General features: G+C 39.0%; 2 long non-coding RNA genes across 2 annotated transcripts; both read right to left on the bottom strand.

Annotated features, from left to right (window-relative positions):
• Positions 1 to 8,145: 8,145 nt before the first annotated feature.
• Positions 8,146 to 10,739, bottom strand: LOC140035997 (uncharacterized). The gene is made up of 3 exons (XR_011839890.1): positions 10,480 to 10,739; positions 9,058 to 9,118; positions 8,146 to 8,334 (listed from the first exon to the last, which is right to left on the bottom strand). It is a non-coding gene; the product is annotated as an uncharacterized lncRNA (long non-coding RNA).
• Positions 10,740 to 12,564: 1,825 nt separating this feature from the next.
• LOC140035996 (uncharacterized) lies at positions 12,565 to 15,158 on the bottom strand. Its single transcript, XR_011839889.1, has 3 exons — positions 14,899 to 15,158; positions 13,477 to 13,537; positions 12,565 to 12,753 (listed from the first exon to the last, which is right to left on the bottom strand). It is a non-coding gene; the product is annotated as an uncharacterized lncRNA (long non-coding RNA).
• Between the last annotated feature and the right edge of the window lie 2,955 nt (positions 15,159 to 18,113).

Raw genomic sequence — 18,113 nt, 5'->3', positions numbered from 1 at the left:
AATATACCACAATTTTTTAAACGTGAGATAGCCTATCTACAAGGGTAGGTCCTAAAAGAAGGTCATGCCAGACCTTTTATCTCTTAATGTTTGTGAATGCAAAGGCAAGAAACAAGAAAAGTTAGCTCAACACATAATCACACAACACATTGGACAATTAGATGACATAAAAAGCAACAAAGATAAATAAGGAAAGAGGGGTAGAATCCCTCCCCTCGTGCCTAGTGTCCTTAATAGGATAAGGTTGACTCTACCCTAGGCAATTCTAATATGGATGCATGAGGTTTAGTTCACTAATGCATCTAAACTCGATAAGGCTTCGGCTCCCAAGCCTTCGGACCTAAAGGAGAAGGGTCATCACTCCCAGGGCCTTCGGTCGGTGGCTCGAGTGATCCCTTAGGTAGCGCTATGGGCGCAGAGCACACCATCCGCCTACCCAAGGCAATCGATCCTAATCCTACAAGGAGGTGTGGGAACGCCCACGAAAAAAGAAAAAAAATGGGGTAAATAAGACTATGCATGCACGTATGAGGTGCTTTCTTCTTGAGGGGAGGGATTGTACCATTATATGCGGTCGAAGGTTCTAGGGTGACTACTCCCCACCCCATAATGCAAGCGCGATACAAATAAATCATCTATTCATTACATACATAGTGCGCGAGAAGCGATTGTACGCGTGATAGATGCAAAAACCCTAATAAAGAGAAAAAAGGAAAAGAAGAATGCAACCTACTACTCCAAATGTGATATATATGAAGGTTAAAAGTAGAAAAGGTCGACTAAATCGAATGCTCGGACCCTCTAAGTCCCCAGTGGAGTCGCCAGCTGTCGCGCCCCATTTTTTATAAAAATAAAAGAAATAGTTAAAAGGTGAATTTTTTGTTTTGGAAAATGAATTTTGATTTACAAGGGAAAATGAAGAAAAATATGGATCTAAATGGGACATGAAAATGCGACGATTTGACCCAAAATATAGTTTAAAAAAGGGTTGTTTGAAATAAAAATCGGAGTCGCCACTTGGTATAGAGTTAAGGTGTACCAAATCACCTAAAATGAATTTTTTAAAGGAAAAGGTAGAAAGAAACCCCTTTTAAACGACTCCTAGTCTACGTAAACCAGCGAAAAAGGTTCGGGAGTCACATTTGACGAAGAGGAAGGCAAGGATAAAAATCCAAGGCACCCCTTTGACCTAGCCAAGGCTAGTTGCGTGATTTAGTCAAAGATTTTCTTGTTTTAACCAAAGAATTTGTCAGATTTGGATGTACTATATGAATGCAACCCTAGACCTAGGGGGGTATCGAGGGGTTGAAATTTCCCTTCAAAGCTCGAATGGTGCCAGTCACATTAATTGTGACGCCCAATAATGACTCTTTGGAGAGGTCGCGAATTATGTAAAAATATGAGACTCTAAGAAGAGGAAAAGAATAAAATAATTATAGAAATATACATGTTTTAAAGGAATGCATCATGTCGGGTACGGGGGACTAATGTTCGTGACTCAATTTTCCCTTTAATAGAGGGAATACGAGCGTGCTAAGGCTAGAAAGCCAAACTCGTCCATATCCCATATTTAAGGGGTTTTCCCTAATCTAGTCAAGCAAATGAACTAACCCAGTTCTAATGCCTATATGAAATGCAAGACTAATGTCATGTTTCATGCAAAAGGAAGAAGTAATATACAATTTAGGGAAAATATAGGAAAATGGGTGTACATATATAAGGAGAATGCCACGCAATATGGTGAAAAAGGCCCTAAAAAAGTAAAGATATGCATGAGATGAAATGATTTATCACACAATCATGATCTAACACGCGAAGGGCTCCTAAGGGCTAGCGTTGGACTAGCTCACATCTACGCTCTCTCACAATCGTTGGACTTGCAAGAGCTCGAGGGGACAACCATGACTAACATTGGACTAGCCATGGTTACGTGCGTTTGCATCCATCGTACACGTATATAAGTAATGTGCATAATTAAACCAAGTAGACATGTGAGCACGTAATTCACATAACACATAAGCATGCATATCTAGATGCCAAAATCTAAGAAAGCGATTAAACACATAGCACCTAAGCATGCAAAACACATAAGGCAATTAAGGCCCTAACTATTACATTTTTAGGGGGGAAAACCTACTACAATCTAAAAGGGGAAATAAGAAGAGTAAATCCTAACTATTACATTAGCTAGCAAAGACATGTCTTCAAGAGAGGCGCCAAAACCTAACTATTACAAGTTGGGGGGTTCAAATGCCCTCAAATGATTTGCCGATTAAAAAAAATGAAATAAAAAGAAGGCGACACAGGCAATTAAACATAAAATGAAAAGCGAAATAAAGCATGTATATTCACACAAAACACATAGGAGCATGTAGGAAAAATAAAATCAAGGAGATAGAGTGTGAGAACCCGTAAATCCCCTAATAATTTTCCTAGGGTTTATTTCCTTTAATGGCATGTTTTCTGCATTTTCTGGCTTAGGAAAATTCTCCTGGTGAATTTTATGAGTAATTATAGTTTTTAAATGATTTTTCTAGTATTGGAGAGTTTTTGAAAAATTAAGAATCTATTGTGGACGTGGAACCCACTAGCGCGAAAAGTTCGGAAAAATTCGGCCAATTAGGTTAAGTTTCGGATACTGGTTTAAATTTATCGGGTATTAAGAGATAAGTAGAGGATGTGAAGTGATTGATGTGAGAGGAAAAAGAAAAGATAGGATTGCATTAATGGAGGTGACAAGTGTCACCATTGTATTGGAAGTGACTTATGACTTACTATTCATTTTTTTTGACTTTTGACCAATTGCTTAAATATCTCAAAAATCACACAAAATTTATTCTTGTCTTCAACCTCTTGGCCGACTTTCTCTCTAGGAAAAGAAGGAAAAACTTCTCCAATTTTCAAGCTTGGAACTAGCTCAAATCCTCCAAAACAATTGCTTAAATTAGTTTCTACTCCATAAAATCCCTCCCTTTGGTGCTAGTAAGTATTTTTGTGGAAGTGTTCAAGGAAGCTAAGGTGTTCTACAACTCCTCTTCTCTTGTTTACTAGGTAAGTGGTGCTTGAACTTTCCCCTACACCTAATGATGCTTAATTTGTGCCTAGTGGAAGCTAAAGTGATGATATTTGTGGTTTATTTCTTGGTTTGAGATGAATTGGTAAAGTTTTTAATTTATTGGTGCTTTTTCTGGTTTAATTTGATCATGATGTTGTGGCCTTGTTTTATGATTGGCAATGGCCTATAAAGACTCTAGTAGGTGCAAATTATGGGTAATTGCAACCAATTTTGGGTTTGGAAGGAATTTGAGGAAGTTAGGGTTTCATAACCCCCTTTTCTGTCTGGTTTTGTATCATATGGTTATTGGCCGAATTGGCCTTTGCTTAAAACATAAAAGTTGTAGGTATTGATGTGTTTGAGGTGCCTGTAAAATTTCAGGTCATTTGGAGTAGTGTAGAGTGAGATATGTCGATTTTACGGTTGCTGTTCTGGGTTCATCAGAATGTGCGAACTGCGTCTGAAATGGGTTGTTTTGGCTGGGATTGTTTCGGATTTTGTTGTTGGTGTCTTCTGATGAAATGTAGCTTGATGTCCTAGCTATCATATGCCTCTGGAATTTCTGCATTTGGACCCGTATAGACTGAGTTGTACTGATTACAGCATAGTGTGATTTGTAAACCTGCAATTACGGTTCTGGTTTGGTATTCTGCCTATTTGACCTAGTTGTGCTAGGATTTGGACTGAGTGGCCTTCTACATTGTTGTAGCCCTGTCTTTTAGCTTCAAGATGGTGGGTCTTACACCCTCATCCGATAAGCGTAGTGCAATTTGTGCCATTGCCGCATAATGAAGGCAAACCTGTTTTTGTTGTTATGGCCAAGATGGCTACATTTCCTGATTTTCTGGTTTGCTATAATGCTTATATATGCATATGAAACCTTATTGGGGTCATATTTGGCATGGATTTATGATTAGTTATCGAGTCTCATTGTACTTGTTTACATGTTTTAAGACTTACTCTTATTCTGGTCATTTCCTAGCTAACTTTTGTACTTGTACTACTTTGAGCCTAAGGAACAGCTTTTGGTAAATGAGATGACGTTTGTGTGAAATGTTGGGACTGATTTGAGGAAATAATGAAGCCTTAATGGCTGGAAAAGTAAGAATTTTAGGGGAGGTGCTGCCCGATTTTCTAGGCCGTTTGGTTCTTTTAAGTTGGATTTGCCTTTTGGTGGAAATGAAAGGCTTTTGGGTTGTTTGTTCCTAAGTCTTCATGTTACCTTTTCGTTTCCAAGAAAATCATGTTTTCCACCCTTGCATTAGTATTTCTTTGGCAAGGCGTACGACGTGTAGTCGAGCCTCATGTGCATTGTGTTTACTCGATTACGGATGTGAAACCTTCAATTGGTTTATTTTGGTTATTTTAGGGTTTCTTGGCGATTAAGGCCAATCTGAAGTAAAAACTTTTGAAGTTGAGCCGGTGAGTGTACCACTCCCCTCCATTGCTGTTTAACTTGATTTCTGCTCTGCAATCTGTTTATTTGTTTGAGACGAGGGTGTACTTTATCACACTCGCTCTCTTGTCTGTTCACATGCCAATTTACTATGCAAAATTTGAATCTGTTATCTGTGTCTGCATCTGTTCGGATTTCTATGACCTATGAGCTCAGTCTTGTGGCTAAGTTATTTGAGTCGGGCCGGCAAGGGCCTGGACGATTAGATAACGAACCACGGTAGTCTGTTCGGGGATTTTGGGTATTGAGACCCTTGATTCCGGGTATACTCGAGTATTACCATTTTGTTCGTTTGAGGTGAGCGGGCCCGGTAAAGGGGTGTTTGGTGGACGGAATTCGGTGTTAATAGGGGTCTACGGACGCGTTGGTTCTATATACGTTGACGGAGAGTCAACCGGTTTGGATCAAGTACTGCGCTGGAAATTTGGCTCCTGAGAGCCACCCGTATCCTTTTGATTTGAATCATTGGTTCCTTTGCTTTACATCTGACATGTGTATCTGATTTGTTAAATGTGAAATGCCATGATTTTAGTGCTATCTGTTTGGTACCTCATTGAGCGCAAGCTCACCCCTTTCTGTTCCTTTTGTTTTCCTTACAGGAAAATAAACCCTTTTGGTTTGGATTTGACAAATGGCTGCCAAATTGAGCTATTTGAACATATCTTTTGTATAACTCATGTATTAAAACCCTAAGTGTACTTTTGGGGCGTTTTCTCTTTTGATTTGGCAAACCGTGTATATGTATTAACTTTTGAAAGCTTTTGTATGTCATTTTGATTTGTAAACGCTAAAGTTCTGATGTGAATGTTTGTTAGCTCTTTCGGTTGGGTTCTGACGGGTCGGTTACTATCATAGCCGACTCCGGATTTCACTTTTCTTATTTTGGGTTATTTTGCCATTTTGACTTGCTTACGCTCGTTGGTAAGTTCTGGAACGCATTACATAGCTCTAATCTGCACCGTTAGTCCTGGCGAGAGCTGGGCAGGCAGTCCGCTAACCCCTTTGGTTCGCCTTAGAGGAAGGTAGGGCTGTCACAGGTGGTATCAGAGCCACTTCGCGTGGTCTCTGCGCGGAGTGAGCTTGGGCCAAGTGGTGTGTGGTCCTGATTTCATGAATATGTCTAAGTGCTCGTTTGAGCGTAAGTTATGAACCGGGCATGTTATAAGTGTAAAATTGTTTTCATGAAATTTGAGGAAAATAGATATGTATGTCGAGTAGGAATCTTTAATATGGATGATTTACTCTTGGGACCGGCCGACTCGAGTTGTGAATTGTAACGACCCCACCTCCCCCTAAGGCGTACCAGAGGGTTCGGCGGGCCGCCTGCCCAGCTCTCGCCGGGACTTAGTCGTTCTTTAATCAAATCCAGAACAAATCACAAGAATAAATAGGGCAGCAATCCAAACTTAAAGTGGAACTTATAAACATTGCCATCTCAAAAGGAAGTACAACCATCAAATGTACAAAGATTCTCACTTCACCATACAACTAGCCCGTGCCAAGGACTAGGGCGAGAACCATTACAAAAGAAACAAAAGACCTAGACTAGGCTAGTCTATGCTCTCATCCTGCTCGCCGTCCCCTGTTAAGGAAAACAAAACTAAAGGGGTGAGCTAAAAGCTCAGTGAGGTTCCAAATAGATAATCAAACAATCAATTCAATACATTAAACATGGAGTATCAATAATTCAAGAAACATTTACAACGGAAAGCAATAGTAACATTCATTAAAAGGATACGGCTCACAAGGAGCAATTCGTTCATTCGTTCTCCTGACATTTCCCCTTATTCCTCCAATCATTTGAAAATGCATTTTTCGTTTATCAATAAACCCTCGTTCGTTCGTTCATTCATTCATTCACCCCCGTCCTGGCCGTTGGCCAGTCTCCACCAACCTACAGGGTAATACTCGAGTATACCAAACGTTCACCCAAGTCCCTAATCGCCCGACCGAGTTCGTTTCTGGCTCGAGACGACCGGTAACAAGGGGCAATGGCCAGTTCAGCCCAAAAGGCTTACATTCATGCGCAAGTAACATTTCAATCATTAAATCCTTGAAAATTGCACAGTTATTTAGGTCGAGTGCGATAAAGTACACACTCGCCTAGAAAGCTCGTTTTGGAAATCATTAAAAGCAATTAACACATTAGCAAATGATAACAACAAGCCATAAAGTCAAATAAGGAACACTCACCTAGATATGCAAAATAACGTGCAAAATATCCTTCCGGATATTACCCTTAATCACCAATGAAACCTAAGGTTGAACAAGAGAACATATTACAGTTTATCGAGCAAAACATTTAAGGGAAATAAAGAAACCCGACTAATTAGGAGTAAAACGTGTAAAGATGACTTTCAAGTAAGAAGAGGGTTGTTTGAACCCCAGGATGAAAAATCATGTTTTAAAATGGAAAACCGGTCATGGTATTGGCCAAACAAAAGTATACAAGTTCAGATAGAAACCTAGCCCTCGAGCGAAAATTTGGGCAGCACGCCCTTTGTGTTTACCTAATTTTCCAGCCATTTTGGCTTCATTATTTTTCCTCAACCGCAACCCAACATCACACATAAGCAATTCAAGTCAAAAGCCGTTCCATAGGCTCACAATATCATAAGAATAAGAGTTACAACAATCACAAGTGCAGAAATTCAACTTAGCACAAGACAGATTTGACGTACGAATGCGGAAATAACATATCCGAAGCTACGCTTATCAGATTGAGAGGAAACCTATGCCGTTTCGAAGCTAAGACACAGAGCTACAACATTCATGAAGGTCACTTAGTCCAGTTCCTAATGTAACTTAGTCCAATTCTCAAATTACTAAACCAGAAACCAATTCGTCGGCTGTTTAAATGCAGAACACTGTAATGGACATATCTCAGAGTACACAAGTCCGAATCAGGTGTTCTTAGAGGTATTTGAAAGCTAATTCAGAATAATACAACTTTCATGTTTTGGCAAAAAGCTAAATCAGAATGGATCCTAGTCGAAAAACGTGATAAACTGGACTTAACTGATCACACGGACTGCTTGGGAAATACTTAAAATAGTAAGGGTATTTTGGACTTTTCACATCCTACGTTGCTCCGATTGAGTAGGTTCCTATAAAATAACATTCTCTACAACTTTCCTTCTTTGACCTAAGGCTAATTCGGCCTCTAACATAGGGATTCAAATTCGGACAGAATGTTGGGAAAAATTTCCAGATTCTGGAATTTCTAGTTTTTAGTGGAACTTTCCTTAATTTCTTGGTCTAATCACTACCAAAGCCTCTCTTATAACCTTAATTTCAACATATATACTTCATACAACAAATTGGGCAGAAATTCATCAAGCCCTAGTTCATCATATAAATTGGGGAAAACTTCCAAAACAAGATAATATCCATGATTCCACCACAAAATCAAGTTGCTAAGCTTAATTTAACAAGATTGAAAGTAAAACTTGGAGAGATAAGCTTTCTTACCTTGACTAGAGTTCACTAAGAGTAGCCCAAGCTTTCTCTGTGACGACCCCACCTCCCCCTGAGGCGTACCAAAGGGTTTGGCGGACCGCCTGCCCAGCTCTCGCCAGGACTCACTCACTCAAATCACGTACACACATCCATGGACCATAAATAACATCCACAATTCAAGCTTATAATTTACATTGATAGAGATCAGGGTACAAAATCTCGATATACTTAAACTAGTTCAAAACATATACAATCCAAATACAAAATGTTCCATTCGAGGAATAGCGCGAGTACAAGTCAAAAGTTAAAAGTCAAACAACTAGACTACGCTAGTCTTTACATATCTCACGCCTCGCTCGTACCCCTGTAAGGAAAACAAATAACGTGGTATGAGCTAAAAGCCCAGTGAGGTTCCAAATAGCAAATTGACCATTATTTATAAGTACAAGTTTTCGATATAGCAAAGTAAGGAGCATGAAGAGTTCATAAATGTGAGCAATAACACGTCAAGTAGAAATCTCAAAATGAGCGAGTGTAAAAGTTTTTCAAAATCAACAATAATCCAATAAGCAATAATCAATCCAAAGCATAAGGATACGGATGGCCCTCAGGAGCCAACTTCCATTCATCATCAGGAGCTTGATCACGTAGTAGTTGACACTCCGTCAACTTTCAAGTAAAGGAACCAATCCAGTAGAGCACCACTTACACGACTCTCCGTCCACCATTCACACCCCCTACTGGGCCCAAAATCCTCAATAAACATGGGTGGTAATACTCGAGTATACCGATTAGCCGAGGAGGTATCACTCCACTCGACAAAATAAGAGACCCAGGGTTCGTTACCCAATCGACCAAGCCCTTGCCGGCTCGACTAGAGTAACTCGCCACAGGGTTTCTGGAATTCCAGGAAGTGCGCACATCAAGTATATCAAGTCAATTGCAATCAATAAACAAGTATATCACGTAAGGGCAAGTGCGATAAAGTACACTCTTGCCCTGTCAATTCACGTATATAACAAGTACTCATATTGGTCACGTATCCAGTTCAAGTATCTAGTGCAATTCAGTATTTGAAAGCACTCACCACAAGATATAGTGCCTTTACTGGTCACTTTCAGGTTATACTCCGAGTTCGGAGTCCAAATCTGCGATAAAACTCAATTTGAGAACTTTGAAACATGACTAGAGTTCGAAACTTAGACGTTTCGTTCAATAAGAATCAAGAAATTGAAATTCACTTGGACAGTAGTCGTGAAACACTTGCTCGCCTTTTTAAACAGTAAAACTTTGTAATATTTATACTTGAAATTGTCTTGCGAGTTGAAAGTACAAGGAAAACATACTTCGAGCAATCATTATTTCATTTCTCAAGGGTACAAGTTCGTCCAAGTCCTAACGTATAACACTCAAGAAACATAGTGGCCAAGGTTCTCGCTAGTTCAAGTAATAAGTACTTAACCTTCACTCAAGTCGCTAATATAGTTTTCTAGTCCTCGAGTAAAAATTCGGGCAGCATGCCCTTTGTGTTTACCTAATTTTTCAGCCTTTTAGGCTTCATTGTTTTTCTCAAACACAACCCAACATTATACATATCAGCAATTCATGTCAAGAGCCGTTCCATAGGCTCACAATATCATAATAACAAGAATCGTATTAAGTACAAGTGCAGAAATTCAATTTAGTTCAAAACAGATTTGACGTACAAATGCGGAAATAACATATCCGAGGTTACGCTTATCGGATTAAAACGAAACCTATGCCGTTTCGAAGCTAAGACACAGAGCTACAACATTCATGAAGGTCACTTAGTCCAGTTCCTAATGTAACTCAGTCAAATTCTCGAATTACTAAACCAGAAACCAATTCGTCGGCTGTTTAAACGCAGAACACTGTAATGGTCATAACTCAGTGTACAAAAGTCCAATTCAGGTGTTCTTTGAGGCATTTTAAAGCTACTTCAGAACACTACAACTTTCATGTTTTGGCCCAGAGGTAAATCAGTACGACTCCCAGTCAAAAAACGTGATACACTGGACTTAACTGATGAAACGGACTGCTGGGAAATATTTAAAACAGTAAGGGTATTTTGGACTTTTCACATCCTACGTTGCTCTGATTGAGCTGAAATTTTGTAGGAACCTATAAAATGTCATTCTATACAACTTTTCTTCTTTGACCTAAGGCCAAATCAGCCTCTAACACACAGATACAAATTCGGACAGAATGTAAGCAAGAATTTCCAGAAATCTGAAATCTTTAGTTTTTAGTGGAACTTTCCTAAATTTCTTGGTCTAATCACTACCACAACACCTTATGAAACCTCAATTGCAACATATAAGCATCTTACAACAATTTGGGCAGAATTTCCATAAGCCCTAGTTCATCAAATAAATTGGGGAAAAACCTCTAAAACATGCTAATCATCCATGATTCCACCACTATAATCAACTACTAAACTTAATTTAACAAAATTGAAAGCAAAACTTAGAGAGATAAGCTCTCTTACCTTGAATAGAGGACACAAAGAGTAGCCCAAGCTTTCTCTTTCCAAAATTTCACCACAAATCACTAACTAAACACTCAAAGGTGAGTTTAATCGGTTTATTTCCTTAGTTTTCTCACTTTGTAGCTAGAAATCAAGAAGAAATGAAGAAGTTTTTCTCTTGGTCTTTCCCTCTCTCTCTTATTTCGGTTATGGAGCAGAAAAATGAAGGAAATGGAGCTTAACTTGTCTTATAAGGAAGTAAGAAGATTAAGGCTAATTGTGTCCACAATTTTTGGCCAACACTTGGACTAATCTTGTCCACAAATTTTTCTCTTTCTTCCCTTACATTTCTAGCCTTATAATTTCGGTCAAACCAGCTGCAAATTAGGAAGATATTTTGTGCAAAAGTCAATAAGCTTGTTTGGTAAGAAAAATGGTGGTCAAGCGGTGCGTTCAATCGGTAGTGCGCGGGACCCGCCAGTTCGCGCCGTTTTTCTTAAAAACTCACGTACTAGGTTTTTTTTTTCTTCCCATTCACTATCCTTATATCATTGCTACTACTCACACATTATTTTTCACTTAAAAGTCACTTTTAATCCCCAAATTGATCCCTGGCCAGTACCGAAAATTTATCCGGCGGAAATCGCGAAAACCCTAATTTTGCTCAAATCTTGAAACCGAAGTGTAAAACCCTATTTTCCAGGTTCATCTGCACTTATTGTTGAACAATTGGGTAGTAGGGCTTTAATAAATAATAATTTTCAAATAAAAGGAAATTTTTAAGAAAACGTGAGGAATTTTCCAATTCCAATGATTAAATTTAGGGTTTCAATCAAAATGTGAGAGATTTAAGAGAACCGGTTAGTCACAAGTAAACTAGGGTTTTTGACTAAAATATTAGGGTTTCTAGTCTTTTAAAACAAAATAAGGTTTTAAATCAAACCCGAAGAAATATACTTTAATATTTTCTTCACAAACAACCTCCTAATATTCGGGATGTTACAATCTCCCCTCCTTAAAAGAATTTCGCCCTCGAAATTCCAACGGGTACTAAGAGTCGTTCAAAGTCAGTCAGGTACTAGAAATCACTCCAATCCCTTCTATATGACCTTATCATTTAGCAAAAAGCTAAGAAATAACCAAATAGAACATGCAAAAAGGGCTCAATTCACATAACTAGCCCTGAGTTGAAAGTAAAGTCTCAGATATTCGAAAAGTTTAGAACATGGCTTAGCCTCAAGTCGAAAATTTTACCCCTGGCGGTGCTTGGAAACACAACAGGCAAAGCCTCACCAGAGAGTTTTAGTTCAACCGCTACAGAGGAGTAGTAGCTGGTCTACAGTCACACAAATACGAATAAGTTCAAAAGCAAGGTCAAAACAGGGTTCAAACATATAAGTTCAAAAGTAGATTCAATTACTTCAAGTTCAAGAAGCACGGGTACGAATAGGAACTCACTCGACTAGCCTATACCCAGCAATTCACATTCTCAAACAGTCACCGAATTCAAATCCACATATAGGTCATGTTACTCAAGTGTAAAAATCAAATCAGGTCCATTACATGTACGTAAGAGCACACTCGCCAAAACAAGTTCAAGTCCCAAATGAGCTCATTTTAGTCTGTCTCAGACAGTTCAAGTACTGCAAACCCCTTTGATCAGTCCAATAACAAGGTTAAATGTTAGAATCATCCACGCTTTAACCTTTTCCATCAAAACTCACCTCAAGTGCAATCAAGATACAGACCCTTATTCTAACGCTCTTCACTATGTGATACCCAAGTACAAGAATCCACAATAAGACAATTCACAACTCGAGCCGGCCGGTCCCAAGAGTAAATCATCCATATTAGAGATTCCTACCTGGCATAACTAACTAAGGTCTCCAACAATAGACAATTGTTTCACACTTAACAAGTCAATCCCCACAGTCCGAGAACCCTCTCCCGGCACGAGCTCAATAGGAGCTCTGATACCATCTGTGACGACCCCACCTCCCCCTGAGGCGTACCAAAGGGTTTGGCGGACCGCCTGCCCAGCTCTCGCCAGGACTCACTCACTCAAATCACGTACACACATCCATGGACCATAAATAACATCCACAATTCAAGCTTATAATTTACATTGATAGAGATCAGGGTACCAAATCTCGATATACTTAAACTAGTTCAAAACATATACAATCCAAATACAAAATGTTCCATTCGAGGAATAGCGCGAGTACAAGTCAAAAGTTAAAAGTCAAACAACTAGACTACGCTAGTCTTTACATATCTCACGCCTCGCTCGTACCCCTGTAAGGAAAACAAATAACGTGGTATGAGCTAAAAGCCCAGTGAGGTTCCAAATAGCAAATTGACCATTATTTATAAGTACAAGTTTTCGATATAGCAAAGTAAGGAGCATGAAGAGTTCATAAATGTGAGCAATAACACGTCAAGTAGAAATCTCAAAATGAGCGAGTGTAAAAGTTTTTCAAAATCAACAATAATCCAATAAGCAATAATCAATCCAAAGCATAAGGATACGGATGGCCCTCAGGAGCCAACTTCCATTCATCATCAGGAGCTTGATCACGTAGTAGTTGACACTCCGTCAACTTTCAAGTAAAGGAACCAATCCAGTAGAGCACCACTTACACGACTCTCCGTCCACCATTCACACCCCCTACTGGGCCCAAAATCCTCAATAAACATGGGTGGTAATACTCGAGTATACCGATTAGCCGAGGAGGTATCACTCCACTCGACAAAATAAGAGACCCAGGGTTCGTTACCCAATCGACCAAGCCCTTGCCGGCTCGACTAGAGTAACTCGCCACAGGGTTTCTGGAATTCCAGGAAGTGCGCACATCAAGTATATCAAGTCAATTGCAATCAATAAACAAGTATATCACGTAAGGGCAAGTGCGATAAAGTACACTCTTGCCCTGTCAATTCACGTATATAACAAGTACTCATATTGGTCACGTATCCAGTTCAAGTATCTAGTGCAATTCAGTATTTGAAAGCACTCACCACAAGATATAGTGCCTTTACTGGTCACTTTCAGGTTATACTCCGAGTTCGGAGTCCAAATCTGCGATAAAACTCAATTTGAGAACTTTGAAACATGACTAGAGTTCGAAACTTAGACGTTTCGTTCAATAAGAATCAAGAAATTGAAATTCACTTGGACAGTAGTCGTGAAACACTTGTTCGCCTTTTTAAACAGTAAAACTTTGTAATATTTATACTTGAAATTGTCTTGCGAGTTGAAAGTACAAGGAAAACATACTTCGAGCAATCATTATTTCATTTCTCAAGGGTACAAGTTCGTCCAAGTCCTAACGTATAACACTCAAGAAACATAGTGGCCAAGGTTCTCGCTAGTTCAAGTAATAAGTACTTAACCTTCACTCAAGTCGCTAATATAGTTTTCTAGTCCTCGAGTAAAAATTCGGGCAGCATGCCCTTTGTGTTTACCTAATTTTTCAGCCTTTTAGGCTTCATTGTTTTTCTCAAACACAACCCAACATTATACATATCAGCAATTCATGTCAAGAGCCGTTCCATAGGCTCACAATATCATAATAACAAGAATCGTATTAAGTACAAGTGCAGAAATTCAATTTAGTTCAAAACAGATTTGACGTACAAATGCGGAAATAACATATCCGAGGTTACGCTTATCGGATTAAAACGAAACCTATGCCGTTTCGAAGCTAAGACACAGAGCTACAACATTCATGAAGGTCACTTAGTCCAGTTCCTAATGTAACTCAGTCAAATTCTCGAATTACTAAACCAGAAACCAATTCGTCGGCTGTTTAAACGCAGAACACTGTAATGGTCATAACTCAGTGTACAAAAGTCCAATTCAGGTGTTCTTTGAGGCATTTTAAAGCTACTTCAGAACACTACAACTTTCATGTTTTGGCCCAGAGGTAAATCAGTACGACTCCCAGTCAAAAAACGTGATACACTGGACTTAACTGATGAAACGGACTGCTGGGAAATATTTAAAACAGTAAGGGTATTTTGGACTTTTCACATCCTACGTTGCTCTGATTGAGCTGAAATTTTGTAGGAACCTATAAAATGTCATTCTATACAACTTTTCTTCTTTGACCTAAGGCCAAATCAGCCTCTAACACACAGATACAAATTCGGACAGAATGTAAGCAAGAATTTCCAGAAATCTGAAATCTTTAGTTTTTAGTGGAACTTTCCTAAATTTCTTGGTCTAATCACTACCACAACACCTTATGAAACCTCAATTGCAACATATAAGCATCTTACAACAATTTGGGCAGAATTTCCATAAGCCCTAGTTCATCAAATAAATTGGGGAAAAACCTCTAAAACATGCTAATCATCCATGATTCCACCACTATAATCAACTACTAAACTTAATTTAACAAAATTGAAAGCAAAACTTAGAGAGATAAGCTCTCTTACCTTGAATAGAGGACACAAAGAGTAGCCCAAGCTTTCTCTTTCCAAAATTTCACCACAAATCACTAACTAAACACTCAAAGGTGAGTTTAATCGGTTTATTTCCTTAGTTTTCTCACTTTGTAGCTAGAAATCAAGAAGAAATGAAGAAGTTTTTCTCTTGGTCTTTCCCTCTCTCTCTTATTTCGGTTATGGAGCAGAAAAATGAAGGAAATGGAGCTTAACTTGTCTTATAAGGAAGTAAGAAGATTAAGGCTAATTGTGTCCACAATTTTTGGCCAACACTTGGACTAATCTTGTCCACAAATTTTTCTCTTTCTTCCCTTACATTTCTAGCCTTATAATTTCGGTCAAACCAGCTGCAAATTAGGAAGATATTTTGTGCAAAAGTCAATAAGCTTGTTTGGTAAGAAAAATGGTGGTCAAGCGGTGCGTTCAATCGGTAGTGCGCGGGACCCGCCAGTTCGCGCCGTTTTTCTTAAAAACTCACGTACTAGGTTTTTTTTTCTTCCCATTCACTATCCTTATATCATTGCTACTACTCACACATTATTTTTCACTTAAAAGTCACTTTTAATCCCCAAATTGATCCCTGGCCAGTACCGAAAATTTATCCGGCGGAAATCGCGAAAACCCTAATTTTGCTCAAATCTTGAAACCGAAGTGTAAAACCCTATTTTCCAGGTTCATCTGCACTTATTGTTGAACAATTGGGTAGTAGGGCTTTAATAAATAATAATTTTCAAATAAAAGGAAATTTTTAAGAAAACGTGAGGAATTTTCCAATTCCAATGATTAAATTTAGGGTTTCAATCAAAATGTGAGAGATTTAAGAGAACCGGTTAGTCACAAGTAAACTAGGGTTTTTGACTAAAATATTAGGGTTTCTAGTCTTTTAAAACAAAATAAGGTTTTAAATCAAACCCGAAGAAATATACTTTAATATTTTCTTCACAAACAACCTCCTAATATTCGGGATGTTACATTCTCTTTCAAAAATCACACCACAAGTCACTAACTAATCACTCAAGGACAAGTTTAATCAGTTTGTTTTGTTTGATTTCTCACTTGGTTGTTGGATTGAAGATGAAATGGAATGTTTTCCCTTGTTGTTTTTCTTCTTGCTCCTCTCAGCCAGCAGCAACAAAATGAAGAAGAAAGTTGCTAAGTTTTGGTGTTTAAATAGATGGTCTTGGTCTTAATTAAGAAGCACTATGGTGGCGACAAGTGTCGCCACCACCACCTTTCTTTTTTTCTCTTTCTTTCCTTGTCATTTTAGCCACTAATTTTCGGTCAACCTTGCTGCCAAGAGAGAAGATATTTTGCTCAAGTTCAATTAATTTGTTTGGTGAGAAAAATGGTGGTCAAGTGGTGCGTTCAATTGGTAGTGCGCGGGACTCGCCGGTTCGCGCCGTTTTTCTTAAAAACTCACGTACTAGGGTTTTTACTTCCCATTCACTAACCTTATATCATTACTACCAATCACATATTATTTCTCACTTAAAAGTCACTTTTAATCCTCAAATTTAATCCTTACTCTGTACCGAAAATCGCAAAAACCCTAATTTTGCTCCAAACTTGAAACCGAAGCGTAAAACCCTATTTTCTAGGTTTACTTACACTTATTGTGAAATAATTGGGTAGTGGGCTTTGACAAATAATAATTTTCAAATAAAAGGGTATTTTTGAGAAAAATACAAGAAATTTGCGAGTCCTCACATTCTCTCCCCCTTAAAAAAATTTCGAGGACGAAATTTTACCTTCAGTTGCCTCAGACGAGTCTGGAACTTGTCGGTTGTCTAAAGCATAAACCTTTGCCGGTCCGCTAGTTCGTTTCCCTCCTTCATTCACTTGTGATTTAGCTCCATCCAGTTGCAGAGTATTGCTTTCACGTGACTGTCTCCTCGGACAGTTGCTAACTTGATGATCGCCACTTCCGCAGATTAAACATTTCCGCCCCTTTCTCCAACAATCGCTTTCGACATGATTTGCCTTTCCACAGTACCCACAGACCACGTGAGAAGCCATCTTTTGGCTTTCTTGAAAACTTTTCCCAAATCTGATTTGGCTTTCTTTTGTAGATCCTTCACCTATCGCCCCTAATGTCCATGGTGGGTGGGACAAAAAGTTCACTTTTTGCACTTTGGAAGGGACTCTCGCTTCACTTAATTCCTCCGCTACACTACTCGATGCACTCCTTTTCTGGGTCTGGGAAGCTTTTATCTGTGCCTTTGCAGTCTCGATTCTTTGAGTTTTCTCAAGGGCCTCCGTAAACGTATTCACTTGTACTGCCGCTAATGCTTCTTGGAGTTCCAAATTTAATCCCTGTATAAACCGTCTTACTCTTCGCCGCTCTGTGGCCACCAATTCAGAAGCAAACTTGGATAGTTTCGTAAATTTTGTTTCATATTCGGCCACACTTAGTGTTCCCTGGCGTAGTCCAATAAACTCTTCCTCTCTCCTCTCTTGAACTAAAGGAGGGAGGTATTTCTCGTTAAATTCCCTTATGAAATTCGTCCATGTCCATACGGTCTGTTCTCTTTCTCATTTTGCTTTAATAACGTTCCACCACGCTCGGGCCGATCCTTCAAATTGGAACACCGCAAAGTTTACTTGTCTTTGCTCGGTGTAGTTCAAGACGGTGAAAATATTAATCATGGCCTCTAACCATTGTTCAGCTATATCCGGATCAGATCCTCCAAGAAATTTCGGAGGAGTAAACTTCTGAAACCTCTCAAGAGCCTTATCTTCTCCGATTTCAGGGTTCCGGGGTTGATTCACGGCCATTTGGCCTTGTTGATCCACCAGTCTTGCCAAGATATCTGTCATTTGTTGCATTACCGTTGCCATTTGGTCTTCGGCTTCAACCCTCGTTCCTTGCTCTTGTGCAGATGTTGTTTCTCTTTCCTCTCTTGGCTCTTGAGCCCGTTCATTCCCACGGCCACGTCCACGTCCACGGCTACGTCTCCCGCCCATATATATGTTTTCCCTCTCTTTTCTTTTCCCCCAAAAGGTAATTTAGTAAATAAACACGATAAGGTTACTAAAGTAACTATTGAGGGCACCAAATATTCAAATAAACATATACCCACATAACACGCCATACCAAGATGACGGATAAGCAAATACACAAATACATCTCAAGTTGGACAGATAACCATGTACATACAGGTATACTAACGTCATGTAGTAACAATATACAGGTAAATCAAAAGGAA

This window comes from Coffea arabica, chromosome 2c (assembly GCF_036785885.1).
Source record: "Coffea arabica cultivar ET-39 chromosome 2c, Coffea Arabica ET-39 HiFi, whole genome shotgun sequence".
Classification (NCBI taxonomy): domain Eukaryota; kingdom Viridiplantae; phylum Streptophyta; class Magnoliopsida; order Gentianales; family Rubiaceae; genus Coffea; species Coffea arabica.
This window is presented reverse-complemented; position numbering and strand designations above follow the sequence as displayed.